We start from the raw sequence: 16,170 nt of genomic DNA, 5'->3' as shown, positions 1-16,170 counted from the left end.
TCGACGTCTGATAATAGCGCGGTTGCTAATCGCCGGGAACGACCGACAAAGACGAAATAGGAACGAATGAATATTCATTCGCGTTCAGCGACGCGGAAGTCTAAGCGTGTGGTCTCGTAATATATGCATTCGCGACATACGTTCCTCAGTTCGAACGATGGCCTGACATAGAAACGTGGTAAGTCGTCTCGCGAAATGGACGGGTGATCGCCTTCTTGAAATAGCAAACATCCCTCGCCGCTAGTCGGCCGAGCGGATACAGTGGGTAGAGGATACATACGGCAGGGGGATAACCTGCTGTTATCGATATTCAAAAAGCCCGTTTTCAACGCGGGGTATGTCCGGTATGTTGACGATAAACGCCGATGCACTCCGCGGACGAAACATCAACCTTCGCAGAGCCGGCGCTACCTAGCTGCGGTTATTTGCATATTTCAATTTCCTCTGCGCAACACCGACGGGGTGCCGTCAACGTGCGGCTGAAATACACGGGCGTAGAAATACTCGCACACACACACACCTTCACGCGCACACGTACTCGCTCGCTCTCAACCTTTTCGTTTTTCCACACTCGTGTGCGTGTCGTATCATTGTCTGTGTGGGCGCGACGGTGTGTCGCGAAGATCCAACGGAGAAAATTCCGTTGTCATGGACAACCATTACCACCCCGGGATATCGCGAGTGTAAGTACACACACCGGCGGAGAGTTCTCTCGCGATGTGTTAGTGTACCTTTCCATGTGTATAAAGCCGCGATACGCTTGCACACACACACATCCCGGCGGTGTGTAGGTATACCGTCAGTTAGAAACGCTTCTCGTTCCGCCGCCGCAGCTATATTACCTGCGTCCCTATTATAAAAGTCATTTCGCAGGACACTCTTCCCTGTTCATTGTACCGGTGCATTTCAATTTTCGCCCAAGATGCAAATTCCACCTCTGCGTGGTCCCCGACAAGCCGGTCCCGACACCGGGACGACGACTTCCGTATACTATAACGGGTGGTGATGTGTGGGTGCGGCCGGTGGGTGAGTCTGCCGGAGGCTCGTTTCGTTTCAATTCATTAGGAGAACCGTAAAATCCTCATTCCCAGACTGCCTAGTACCTGGTTAAGAGCAATTTGGTTGGCGCGACGCGCTCTTTCTTCGACTACGCGGTCGGGAAACTTTTCATTCCTGTTCACCGTGTCACTTGGGAGCTTTTACTTTCCAATTTTCGACAAGCAGTGCCGGCATGATTCGATGGTTAAAAGAGTTCGCTCTAGACACCGTCGGATTTAACTTTCGCGCGTTTCTTTTCACTTTGGGATTTTGAACTTGCGACAATACATGCAACTTAGTTTGAAACAAAATTTTGTACTTTTCTTCTTACTTTAGATTTCTCGTAAATGCTAATTTGTATTTACAAAATGCAATTCATTTTTGTATCGTATAATGTCCAAAAAATATAATAGATGTGTGAAATTTCAGTGATCGATATTGAGAGAATGAGATTGTATTATCGTCTTTTCGAAAAACACGAAAGAACAAATCGGTTAGATTCTTTTCGTCGTATTCGAGTTTGCTCGAATGAACGATGTGGACTCGCAAAGCCACCCTCCTTCGAAAGGTACGGACCGATATAGGGCATCGGCGGACATTCGACAGGAGGGCGAGAGGGAGGAATGGCGACTGTCGGAAAGTGAGAGAGAGAGATCTCGTTGTATCGATCGGCGTCATAAAATCCATTTTATGACTTGGACGCTGTCCAGTGACTGGTGTATTAGCCGTCGCATTGCCTCGCAAATAAAACGCTCTTCTACTCTTGAACCCCCTTTAACCACCTCGCCTGGCTCTCGTCGACGTCGGACGATGCCATCAACTCTCGTTTGTATCTCTCATCCTGCTTTCTCTCTCTTTATCTATATGTCTCTCCCATCCTTTTGCGATACACGTCGGCAGGTTTATAGGCAAAAACTCACAAGCTAGACAGTCCTCCTTCACGGTCTCATACCTCTCAGGAGTTTTGCCAACCTCTTCGCATGCGGTCCACAGCTACGAGAAAAGAACTACTTGATTATCTACCTGTCTATCTGACGACGTATTTGCTCCCATTCGAATCAACATAAAACAGTCTATAATCCGGCTCCAGTGGATTTGCATGACCCCGTCATATATTTCTAAAGACGAATGGAAGCTTTCCTTTGGATCGTAACGATGACCTTTTCGCATATAATGTATGACACTTTTCTCCATGTGTATTTAAACAATAGTTTTACTGTTACATGCATACTCGATTCGCCACTCTCATATTGTTACAAACATTAATAATAACTACATTGTGCAATGATCAATACCGGCAGAGATTTTGTATCACTTTGTGAAAATTTAATAATATTTGCGTGACATAAATTAAACTCAAGAAGGTAACATAATATAGCGTGATATGTTTATGAATATCATTCCTAGTTTATCACGTTACACTGAGAAAAAGATGCCTAAAAATATATTTGTTATAAATATATTTATTTCACTGAAATAAATATTTATTTAAATACGGGCGAAATAAAATCTTATTCCTAGCAAATAAGCCATCTATTTTATTTTTTTTTGCAATTAATGAGATATATTTCATAGAAATAAGATATATTTTATAGAGAAATGTATATATTTCGTCATCACAATCAAATTTCGTAAGTAACATCTGCTTCGCAATACTTCGACTTTTTCTCTCAATGTATTATAAAAAAACCTTTATTGTTCCTTATATACAGACGCTAAGAAAGAAAGTACTTAAAAATTTATTTATATAATGTATTTACTATAAATTATGAAATAATTATGAAATAAATTTTAATTTAAATACGAAATAGAACTTTATTTTCCTAGCAAATAAATCATCTATTTATTTTTTAATGATCAATTAATGAAATATATTTCATAGAAATGTACAATTTTTTTTATTACAGTCAAATTTTTGAAAAGCAATAAATATTGAAAAAGCCTCACATGTGACATTTGCTTGTGAGTATTTCGACTTTTTTTTCTCATTGTACATATATCGTTTTAATCTCATTTAATTTGCATATCGCACTTACCGATACTCACTGTTCGCTCATTTGAGTTTTACACGGTGCATCGCGACGAGCGTAACAATGTGAGAGAAGCACGAAGGCATTGCTACGAAGGTCGTGCTCTCAAATTGCCCCGCACATCGAGGATCAGCGAGGCCCGCGTGGACTTGCTCATGATAATTAATCTCAATTGAATTAATTAGATTTGCTCATTGAAAATAAGTACCTACGGGACGTGCGAATCACATAGGGAATGCCGTACATTCGACGCCAATTTCGATACACTTTTTGCTTCGTATCTTCATTAGTAACTTAACGACGAGACAAACTTCTCTACACACCAATTTACCGCAGCATATCCACGTATTTCGCGCTTTGCATATTCGTGTATGCGTAAAGCCTAAATACGACGAAACTTCGCTACACACGTAGGTGACTATGCGCATACCCGATGACAAGCTGTTTCATTATCTAGAATCAGTGAATTGTTCCTACACTACCGAATGTATAACTGCTTCATCTGCAATTTGCACGAGACCGCGCCGCCACTCGACGCTTCCCTGTCAAGCTAATCGTAAGCCTTATCGTAATTGCCTATGCTAGACGTCGAGGAGGAGGTGTGTAGAAATCGCGGTATAATCGTTACCTCTCGTCCTGTTAATTATCCTAAACAGTGAAATGAAATTTATTTATGAAGATAATTTTCCCAAAATTCTTTAAATATCTTGGTGACGATTTAATTATAATTAAACGTTTTGCCATCTAGAGGTATAGAATTGAATTAACTCCGTATTTTCGACGAGGTAGTAACCGAACTGTCCCAGTTCGTAAATAGATACCACGAAAGCGGCTACTCCGATAGTGGAGTAAACAGTAGATTCCAAAGTTAAACTTGCACGTCAAACTTGCCTACTGCTGTTTACTGCATTACGAATGTATATATCCATTTGCGGTTGAAGTATCTTATTTTCCCTGAGTGGACCGTATTGCATCGCGCTCGCAGATTGAATTTAACCAAAAAAGACAAAAGCGGCCGGGGGAGATTCATGGGGAACGTGCGAGGAAACGATTGTCCCTGTTCTTGTCGCGTCGCTGGGAGCTAATTCATCCTCGGGAGGCCCGCCGGGGGCTTGCGATTTGCCGTCGCGACGAAGTTTTCTATTCCCGTTGGTATCCGGGTCGTAGAATAGGGGAGCCACGCGAGCCCAGTTCCCCAATGCAATTAAGATAAGCGCGACCGCGATGTTTATAAATATTTTCGGGCATTTCCGAAATAGTGAGCGTGGCGTGTATTCCCGTATCTGACGTCGAGTACCCGTGGCGTCGTGACCGGCCGCAGGCTATAGCCCCACGCGAACTTTCGGCCACCACGGCGCGTTCCATCCCTCGGCTCCTCCGGGCGAACGGGAGCTTTTATACGCGGACTTACTCCGGGTTAGGTTGGACCTTCTATACGTGCGAATGAGGAGACGTACCGCGGCGCCGGAGATAAACCGCGTGGAGCTCTGGACGCGTGCGACGTACCGCGTGAAAAATTACAAGTGCGCGCAGCGCGTCTCACGCTTCTCATCTTACTTCCTCGTTCTCTCGTTTGCGCGACGTGACTCTTTAGAAGGAGAAAGACTGCCGGAACACAGGGGGAGGGTGCATACCGGTGCACTCCCTCTCTCATCCTCAGAAAACTGTGTCGTCGGAGTCCTAGTGCGAGATTAAAACGTCTCAAGTATCACGTCGTAAAACAGTGTGATTCAGAATTTTAGTTTTTTTTCTTTTCTTTCGCGGGTACAAGATGTAGTGATTTGCGAATCTATCGACAGTTTTTATTGACGTGTGTTAATTCAATTAAGTAACTTTATATGAATTAAATAATTGATATACTGTTGGACAGTTGGTGTTAAATTTAACGCATATTATTTCGTGTGTCTTAAACGATCCATTTAAATTTTTATGTTAATATAAAATAGATATGTTAGAAGGTATATATAATACAAAAAAAAATATTATTTTTAAAAATAAACAAAAAAAATAATACTGACATAGTTTGTGAACAAGCCATGGAAGTATATTTTTTTCAATAAAATTTACAGTTATATATATATATATATATGATATATTACATTAACACATAATTCATTCATCTTAAAATTTATGTTTTAAAACACATTATTTTTTTGTTATTTGTTCATTTACTCATCAATTACGTTATTTTGACATTAAGAAATTTGCACTCGATTTCTTGCAGTGAAATCTCACTTCAAAAGAGTGAAAATGCATCACCCTTGAAAAAAGGTGAAAATATTTCACTTCTTGAAAAAAAAGTGACGATCTTCACTATTTTTAGAGTGAAATCTTACTTTTTTGGAATGAGATTTCACTTTTTTGAAATGAAAATTCACTCTAAAAAGAGTGAAGATCGTCACTCTTTTTTCAAGAAGTGAAATATTTTCACTTTTTTTCAAGGGTGGTTGCATTTTCACTTTCTTGGTGTGAGATTTCACTGTAGGAAATTTAGAGTGTGGATATCAATTTAATACAAATTACATCTCAGAGTTCGTTAGTTGCAAGACCTTTTGAATAATTATTTTTCACATTTGAACTCTCCTTTTAATTATTTTAAATTGCGAGGGCCGAACATTATTAAACCTCAGTTATGAGAAGATATATGAAATGGTATTATATTGTAATCACATGTAATTCATTTCATATCTATTTGTTTTTATGGCATGAAGAAGTTCCAATTAGAAAATATACCCATGGAACAACGCAACTAAAATAAATTTCCGGATGAGACTATTTACTAGAATCCGAGGAATTATTATCACTTTTTAATATTCAAATATGCAAGTTCATACGTTTTACATGTTTAATTAATTGCGAGCGTTGAGCGAGATTACGGTATATTCTAAAGTCTAACATTGAGAATCATCCGATAGAAGTCGAAACGTTGTCTGTTGTATATTGTCTAATTGTTTATTAAAAAGTTTTTCTCACTTAAGATCTAGAGTGGTTTATAGCCCTTTATTATATTATTTTATTTCTTAAATTTTTAAACCGTTTTTTCATTTGAATTTAATACAAATTATTTAAGTAATCACATTACGCTAAATTCACACTCAAATATGTTAAAAATACAACACAAAGTTTTAACAAGGACTTGAGTGGACCGTTTCCACCACAAGTACAAAACTTTGTTTTACTGCGTGAAAAAAGTAAGCAAGAGAGGACTGGAGACTGCGTACGTGTGTATAGAATGTATTAAATGCTAAACTTATTTTTACGATATAACACAGAAACGTATCTATTATTATAATAATAATAAATGCAATAAGCGATATCTTTTCTATTTAAGATAATATTATTAAAAAGTGAAACGTTGCGTGTAATATGTACATGAATTAAGATTGAAATTATATGAGTAGGTACGCGAATGGATTCGCCGCACGTGAGTGTATTTAATGAATTTAATGAATTCCGTAAGTGACAGAATCGCACTGATAGAGTCGTGTCATAAATATTTGCGCAATCTTGGTTCTCCGGGGTCTGTCCGCAGCTTTTGCGCTGCGCGTGCTTGCTTACATCCATCTCCCTGTGTTGAGATAGTCAAATGGTGATCAGATAGGACCGAGAGGCCCTTTGAATAAATTCTCAGACCGATAGGAAGGCGGTCCCAAGGGGTTTGCTCGACAGTGCGATAGCCGATAATGGTCTGGTTCAGGTACCGTCCAATATTCTCGGGTTAATTACCATCGTTTTAACCCGCTGTGATATCGGCGCTATTTCTTAAACCGAGTGTTGTCTACAAGAATTGATTCCATATATAGAGATTTGTATTTTTCAATATTTTTATGTTATGTATAATATTACATTAAATTCTAACTGACATCTTTAACTGACTGATTGCTGCGAATAATAATCTTCATATGTTCGTCTTTTGCGAATTAGATTAAAATTTAATAAGTATGCTATTTTACCGCAATGAATTCGCCCCCTCGAAATTAATCTGATAAGAGACAATATATTTTGTGTTATAAGTCTGTATACAATTTTACGGTAGCGGGTAAGCAGCATATGAACTTCTGAAGTGCGACTAATACAGGGCTATTTATATCAACCACGAGATAACGGTCTGATTCTAGAGTGCTGCGCAAGGCTTGCGTGAGTGCGACGTTGGCGGGTTGTGGGTGGGTTGTTTCCGTCGCTACATCGATATTACTATCTGACGAAGATGATAGCGTAGCGGTCTCGCATAACGTGTTCTGCAGGGCGCGATTAAGCGACGTGTTTTACGAGTAACGGTATATCGCGCGTGGGAATCGAAACGTGTCGCGCGGGTGATGAATTCCCGGGGGTGTCCCTGCAGAAATTATTCTTCCGTTGTTGACAAGATCAATGGCCGAAATCTCGGCGGACGGGTTTTTTGACGGTGATCGAGGCGTTGCGCGACGCGAGTACGTCGTTGTCGTCGTTGGGACTCGCGAGCGGGAATGTCATGTTTATTTTCACACGACGCGTGTTCGCGGTTTTGAAGAATCTGGTCGATTAGCAATTGCATGAGATACGTACATTTGCATGAGGAACGCGGCTTCAGGTAATATCGGTCTTCGTATTTTACATGTCGATCATCGTAAAGATTACAGCGTAAAATTTCGCGAATGTCTACCGCGAAGTACATGCTGAGAGAACAATTTTTGGTATTTATAACTGTAATTATTACTTGCATATAGTAAAATAAATCAATTAGCAGACAATTATTTGACCCAATTATTTGACAAAATAACAAAAACTTTAAATATTAAGCTTCTCAAGTTGATTTGAAGTCGGTTGATTTTTAGGACCATATGATTTGATACTTACTAGATTTTCTATAATATTGATCTTCGAAAGAAACTTGACGCAGCGTTGATAAAATGTCAATCTTCTTCGAAGATTAATAGAAAATGTAGTCGATATCAAATCAAACGGTCCAAAAAATCAATCGAATCGATTTGATTTCGACTTATGAAATAGGATTTTAACAGCTCTATAAAGCTAGCAGGACCAAATCAGCAGAATCAAATCGGACCTATCGAAATTTTTAGTACTCATTTTGTACTAAATTGTACCATTAATGATAATTTTGTACCGTGTGCCATTTCGAAAAAAATCGTGGCGCTGGCTTAATATTAAACTAGTAGGACCAATTTAAAATAAAAGATAAAAAGAAAAATAAAATATCAGAAATCGATACGATTGAATTTGTACTATTTTGTACTGCCAAAAATAATTCTATATTATGTCATTTCCAAGAAAACAATGACGTTGATAATATTTAAGCTGACACACCACAAAAAAAAAACAAAATGAGGGAAAAAATTAACACAACTGAATTTGTACTAATTTGTACCATTGAAAGTAAGTTAATATGTTACATGTTTTCTCCTTAAAATGACTTTATTAATGTATACTTGCAATCTATTCTACGTCAAACCGTGTATCTTTGAAACATCATTTTATTTTTTTTAATTTGCTAACATACTCTACACATAACATATTCTACAGATAATAATAAGACACGTTTGTAAAATTCACTAGTGGCTCGCAAATTACAAATATAATAAATAAAGAGCATTCAGCCACGCGCAAGTTTTTTGCGAATGTTCTATATTTAAAATTCGCAGTCACACACGCATAAGATTAAAAGAATTGAAATAAAAAACGATCAATGATTCTTAGTATATCATAAGATTAAAAGAATAAATTAACATTAAATTTTTGTTCGAATTACAATCTACGCTTGTATATGTTGCCGAAAAATCTTTGCTTCTATTCTTCCTAATGAGACTTTTATGTTAAAAAGTTGTGGGAAACACCAAATTTTCAGATTCTGTGTTTGTCACAATGATCATTATTTTCTCCATCAATATTGAGATTGTAATCATTGATCGTTTATTTATTTCAATTCTTTTAATCTTATGACTGCGAATTATTTTTATATTATTTATATCGTACTCTCTGAAGATGGCTTGATATAGGCCAAAACATCTATAATTTGTTCATGTAAAACGTAAGAATTTTAAATATATAATATTCGCAAAAAACACCTTGCGCGTGACTGAATGCTCTTTATTTTTTATGTTTGTAATAAGACACGTGTTTCGTGAGAAAAATGTGAGATTTTTTTGTAAAGTTATTGGCGCTTGTAAGTTGCACAAATTTATAAAAAACGTCACTCATGAAATATTCAAATTATTATATCGTCGAAATAATTAGTCGTACAAAAAAAATGTAAGATTTTCCGAGATTAAAAGTCCGATTGTAAAGATCTTAATTTGATCTATGATTGTGGATTATTATTTATTATTTTCATATAAATAAATCATTTTCCATTTGTTTACAATTTTTATGAACATTTTTCATCATCAATTTAAAAGTTTTGTGAAAATATCATATTCCCATTTCAATTATGAAGTAACTGAAAATTTCAAAATGGAACTCGAATGGACTGTATAGTTAAAAAATTCGAGTTCTATTTTGAAATTTTCAGTTATTTCATAATTGAAATAGGAATATGATATTTTTATAAAATTTTTTAATTGATGAATTGATGATGAAAAACATTCATAAAAATTGTAAACAAATGGAAACTGATTTATTTATATAAAAATAATAAATTAAAAATAATCCACACACACACAATCATAGATCAATTTAATATCTTTAGAGTCAGACTTTTAATCTCGGAAAATCTTACGTATTTTTTTATACGACTAATTATTTCGACGCTATAATAATTTGAATGTTCCATGAGCGACGTTTTTTATAAATTTATGCAACTTACAAGTATCAATAACTTGACAAAAAAATTTCACATTTTTCTCACGAAACACGTGTCTTATTATTATCTGTAGAATATGTTATGTGTAGAATATGTTAGCAAACTAAAAAAAAAAATAAAATGATGTTTCAAAGGTGCACGGTTTGACGTAGAATAGATTGCAAGTATACACTAATAAAGTCATTTTAAGGAGAAAACATGTAAAATATTAATTTACTTTCAATGGTACAAATTAGTATACAAATTCAGTTGTGTTAATTTTTTCCCTCATTTTGTTTTTTTTATGGTCCTGCCAGCTTAAATATTATCAACGTCATTGTTTTCTTGGAAATGACATAATATAGAATTGTTTTTGGCAGTACAAAATAGTACAAATTCAATCGTATTAATTTCTGATATTATTTTTCTTTTTACCTTTTATTTTAAATTGATCCTACTAGCTTAATATTAAGCCAGCAGCGCCATTATTTTTTTCGAAATGGCACACGGTACAAAATTATCATTAATGGTACAATTTAACAAAAAATGAGTACTAAAAGTTTCGATAGGTCCGATTTGATTCTGCTGATTTGGTCCTGCTACACGGAGAAAATTTTATATTAAGTTTCAATACAATTTTAAATTACACTTTACTATGTCTTGTATTTTCGATGGACTCTCACAACATGATCCCGACTTAACTTTTACTATGGTAATACTAATTTTTATCACATAAATAAAGTAATTATTTTGTTAAGCCGTATTCTAACATGAAAACAGTTAATTTTTACTATGGTACGCAAACAAAATTTGCTAGGTATATTTGATTTTGTAATAAAAAATTTTTAGTATGAGAAAGTGTAAAAATTACGTTATATTATTGTTTTTAAAAAAATAACTATAGCATTTAAACTTATAATTTACATGAAGACCACAGCTACTACCACATTATAGTAATTTAAAATATAAAATTTTGCCCGTGTAGCTTTATAGAGATGATTTTAACGACATATACAACTCTAAATAAATTCAGTGTTTATAAAAATATAATAAAAGACAAATTTATTTAGAATCGTATATATTATCGAAAGTTTAATTAACCTTCGAATATTACACTTATTTTTGGTACCTTTGGACGACACACATGAGTCATTCGTGTCCGACTGGATTTTAAGGCTGTTAAAGTGCTCGAAAAATTCTGTAAAAATTCACACATATTCTTTAAGGTCTCTACTAAATTATTTTACTATGCAAACATTGGAAAAAATGTTTAGAAAAATTATGAAAATTACTTTCTGCATCAGAAAAAGAAGATAATTCAGTTTTGATATAAAAATTGTAACTTTGATTTTTGAAGAAAAAAGCAGTTTTTGATTTTATTAAAGTACAAAAATGATTATTTTTAATACATGGACACGAGAAAGATCCATGTGTGACGTTCGAGGGTTAAAAATGTTTGTCATTTCCTTCAACAATTGTGTCATGTCTACTAACTATTCACTAACTAGATCATTTATCTTATGTATTTTTCTCTGCGTATGCAATGAGAATTTTCCACCGACCCAGCTAATTACGATAACACATTGACTGCGTCACGTAATTGCAGTGCACCGCTACTAGCACGACGGGAAAGATCGCGTTATCCATGATCGACCTTAGACTCAGCGCGCTTCGCCCTAGTTGACGCGAGGGAGTGGTGTAAAACTTTTATTTCGACGGATCTCTCAACTACCAGCTGTGCAAGAAGAGCTTTTTCGTTTTACGTTGCGCGACCGGCCGATAAACCTCGCCTCGCAAGCACGTCGTAATATTCCTCTAAGTGATTACCCCGTCCGAATTCTCGCGTGTCTGCATGTCGCGGCACTCGATGCTTTTATGATAAAAGGGGGTACGTAAAGAGCACGGGATGCTACGTCGCGACGTAGCACGCCGGCAAAATCGTGAGTTAATCTTCGCGAGAGAGATAAGGTTTTTCTTCGTTTTCAGGCTGTGCGTTCCTCACCTACTACAGCCGTGACAGCGCAATCAGCGCCCAGAACGCTCTGCATGAGAAGCGGACTTTACCAGGGGTGAGTGTTTACAACGTTTACTGCAAGCAGTTTACCTACTTTTCAACCAATTACGCTCCATTAATGCCACTTCATTCCAAGTCGAGCCCACTCCACCGCGAAAATCTTATCTCGGTCTCGCTTAATAAGCGCTCTCTCGTTAGTCAAGCCGTACTGTGCGAGTGTGCGCCTATACCACCGGGGACGTAACTTTGAAGGGGCAATGTATTTTTCTTAATCGCAAAGTTCCATCGACGTGCAGCGTATGCGCGACGTTTTTCCGAATACGGGAATATGTAACCCAAAATTGTTTGGCATTACGAATACCCCGATACGCGTGAATTAGCTGGCGGGAGACGCAGACGCTGCGTTCGTTTTGCAGAGCGAGACCGTTGGAGCGGCTCCAAGTTTGCGGGCGAGACTTCGAAATATCGATTTATTTAGTCTCCGATTTCCGTCTATACCTCATGGAACGGCCATTGAGCGTACGCGCGGCGGATGTTGTAATTTTTAATCGAAATGCGTTCGCGTGTCCAAAAAGGACACGCGCGACAGTAACGGATACTTATCGCCGTATGCCGTTTCTCCGACTAATTTTGGCGATTCGCCGTCCACGATTTGGGATATTAAAATGGCTCGTGACGTGACGAGTTAATCTCTTAACGCCGAGAGCCCGTTTAGGAAGGAAGAGAGAGACGATCCGAGTAAAGGAAAGCAGCGCGATCGCGGGGGTGGCACTGACGCGGCGAGTCCGCGATGTATCATCGGACTTTCTGTGAGGAATTCTCTGCAAATGCCAGGACCGGATAAGCGCATTCTTATACCCCTTTCCTGGTAGCATGAAAATTTTGCATGTCTCTTCTATGGGAGGACTCGGAGGATGCACATCCTCTGGCATTTACTTGAATCGCAAATGCAGCGAATGAAGAAAGTCGGAGCACAAAGAAGGGCTAAAGAAACGGTGCTTTATAATCGTAGGGTCCGAATACACGGCGTGAATAGTTTTTCTCTTTTCTTTCCCTCGCCATATTTATGGCGAGTAATGTCATAAATAACACTGGACATACACCGTTATCCCCGGCGTCTGAGTTGCTAACTCGACGTAGCTCTCCCTCGTACAATGTTCGAAAGTTACGATATCTCCGGGAGGTTCGAGATATTTTCACCGGACATTTATCGCGTCCGTAGCACGTGATACTCGACTTCTCGTATATATCGACGTCCTGCTTTGTTCGCGTCAAGCGATTACATCTCACATTGAGATATACTTTTCATAGTTAAATCCCTCTTCTCGCCGTTGCATAAAGTCTCTCGAAGGCCTGGGTTGCCGGAACTCCTGAAATTTTCCATCGATCGTGGCCCCGGAGGCCAAGCCGCGGCATTGCCGGCACTGAATGCTGCTTAACTGCCAGAGCGGTGCCAACACGCCCCTTCCCATTATCTGAGCTACCCCTTGGAAGTCCGTAGCGAGTACTGGCGTTATGTTTCGTTAATCTATCCCCGAAACAACGCTGCTACGGTCTTGGCACGGCTGCCAGCGGAAATCGTTTTAAATGTTATGCCGAGGGATGCACGCCGGGAGGGAGGGTACGGGTTGAGTTATGACTTTATGAAGAGGCGGACGCACGTACGCGCGTACGCCGACGGGTTTTTTTTTTTTCTTCTTTTGCATGCACGCGGTTTCCGCGTGTTGGCCGGCCGCGAGATATATCTGAAAAAAATCTGCACGTCCGATTCCCGTGATATATGCGTCGCGGCGAAACCGCTCCGTCCGAAATTGCGCGGTTTAGTCCACAATCCGACGACAGAAATATATATCGTTTTTTTGTCGTGTTAACTTGGAACTCTGACCGATAGTTAGGGATTTTTGCAGTGCCACGGTACGCATTCGAAAACGGTGTCTTTCAATTAAAATTAGTTAAAATAGCTTTTCGAAAATTCGCTTTATTTAATCACATTTCTTTTTGACACAATGATGTTGCGAAATGATATTTTTATTTATGACTCCCGGAGGAATGATTGATCCGCAGTCATTTGGGTTTAACAAATCCATGAAGCTCAATAAAAATCCCCGGATATTCACACACATTTACATATCGTAAACATTGATGTACATATAGGGTAACTCTAGTATATACGCCGCGCTGGGGTTTACGCCGCAGAAGTCAGAAAAAATAAAACGAGTAGGGGTAATTTTCTCGCAACTACTCTGTTACATGCCTTTACGTTATATTAGTATTGCGTTATAATTTCAGCTTCTTACTGTTAATATTAATGAAATTATTGTGAGTTGAATCGATTTGTCACTGTGTGTGTAACAAGTAGCATCATCAGAAATTATAATCTACATAAAATGATTACTGTAAGGCGTGTAAAAGACCTAGTGGTTATTTCGTGATACATACGTGTAGAGGAATAGTAAAGCATGTTGTATATAGCAAAATACAAGTGCTTTGCTTTCGTACTCTTTGTTTAGTTTGTTGAAACCCTTGCATTTTTGCCATATATCCCACCCATTATCTATATATAGCAAAAATGTAAGATTTCAAAAAGTTTATTTTTTAATATGAGAACTAAATATTTCGGATTTCTAATATTTTTTTCATAGTAGTAGACAGTACAAAGTTTTTACTGATATAGTTAATTATTTTAAACATAGTAAATAATACTTAATAAATTGAGTTTTTGATAGGTGCGGCGTATATACCGGAGTTCCCTATGTTTTTATGATTAAATATTTGAGGAAAATTGAAGACAAAACACAATCTAATTTAATACACGGAAAGAATTTTTTTTAATTTATCCTGAAAATATAGTAGTTGTGATACAATACAATATTTTAAAGATTTTTACCATACACTTCAGTAAAATTAATTAAACTTATTTTATATTTTATTATAGTTTTACTAATGGAAGAGAAATTTACGTTAAATTCTTCGAAATACAATATTGCCCCAGGGCTACTATACACTGTAAAAAGAAATGTGTTTTATTCTTGTTTCCAATCTTTAAGTGATTAAAAAATGGAGATAAGAATAAAACATTTTAATATCTTAAAATTAAACACTTTTTTTTTCAGTGTATTTTCGAGGTAAATTCTAAGAAAAAAATTCTCCCCGTGTAATAATATAAAGATAAAAAGTAAGAATAAGAACAAGACGCATATAGATACATTTCATATATATAACACAGGATAAAATGAAAATTAAACTCTCATTTTATTTATATCTATTTTATACATTTTGATTTATATTAATTTAACTCTTCTGTCAATGCATAATTTTTTAATTTTTATCGTGTTTCCCAAGATTTCTGTTAAAAAAGTAAAAGTTAAAATAAGATAAAATCTATGATAAAATTCCTTATTCAAAAAGTCAATTTTTCGCGTCATAGCGAAATTGGCACAAAATTATAAAAATGTTTACTTTACTGTTTAAAGATATGGATACCAATGCATTGAAGGATTAAAGAAGTACAATATATTTGACAAAATAAGATTTAAAACTTGTTAGAAGCATCATACAAACTTTGCTTTCTGATACTAACTAGCGCATGTATGAACAGCTGCCTTTGACTGTCATGTCATTGATATATATTCATCCTTCTGTCGCAGTGTCTTGATAAGATAGGGGCAACCAAAATGATATTTAAACAGATGTTCGTCAGAGGCTTGCGGATTTCACTTTGATCAACGCATCGAGTCTAGCCTCTCTCAGTTTTCGCTATACATTACACTAATTCGAGCTCATCGCGAGCTTGTAGAGATTGCAATCTCAGCGTGAAGTTGCATAAAGTTACGTAACGTCGCGCTATGTATGCATAAGTCGCGTCGGCCCGATCACATTAAAACACTTGGGCCGAGAACGCGACGGTTATGCAAATCTTAATCTAGCGCTTATATTCACCAGGACGGTTTTACGAGCCGGTTCCACGAGGATAGCGGAGCTATCCTCCGAGATGTCGATTTCATTCATTGGTACCGTCTCCTGTAAACGCGACTAAACACTCGGCGTCGGCGAATATGTACGTGCATTTACGATGCCATGCGCTCGTTTGCTGATCGGACCTAGTTGGAGTCGTAATACATCCGAATACACCTGAGGCTATAACTCGGGCCGAGCAACGCGGACCCTTCATAAACACAGATCCCGAAGCCAAGCAGCGCCGCTGCGCAAGCAATAACAATGCTGTCGGCCAACGTCGTCTATACTTAGCTCGCGCTCACTGCGGAAGCGATCGTTGCACGTGCGCACGCGCCCGTTCACGCGCACGCGAGGAA

The 16,170-nt window shown here is 37.5% G+C and overlaps 1 protein-coding gene across 4 annotated transcripts in view; it reads left to right on the top strand.

Moving 5' to 3' along the window:
- bru3 (CUGBP Elav-like family member bruno 3) overlaps positions 1 to 16,170 on the top strand; it is a 660,667-nt gene that overhangs the window by 75,037 nt on the left and 569,460 nt on the right. For all 4 annotated transcript variants that reach the window (XM_018519839.1, XM_018519831.1, XM_018519836.1 and 1 more), the window contains exon 2: positions 11,830 to 11,912. The gene's annotated coding sequence lies outside the window, so the exon portion shown is untranslated. The remainder of the gene's footprint in view (positions 1 to 11,829; positions 11,913 to 16,170) is intronic.

Source organism: Trachymyrmex cornetzi, unplaced genomic scaffold (assembly GCF_001594075.2).
Source record: "Trachymyrmex cornetzi isolate Tcor2-1 unplaced genomic scaffold, Tcor1.1 scaffold85, whole genome shotgun sequence".
Taxonomy (NCBI): domain Eukaryota; kingdom Metazoa; phylum Arthropoda; class Insecta; order Hymenoptera; family Formicidae; genus Trachymyrmex; species Trachymyrmex cornetzi.
Note: the sequence above shows the minus strand (reverse complement) of the source record. Positions and strands in the feature narration are given on the sequence as shown.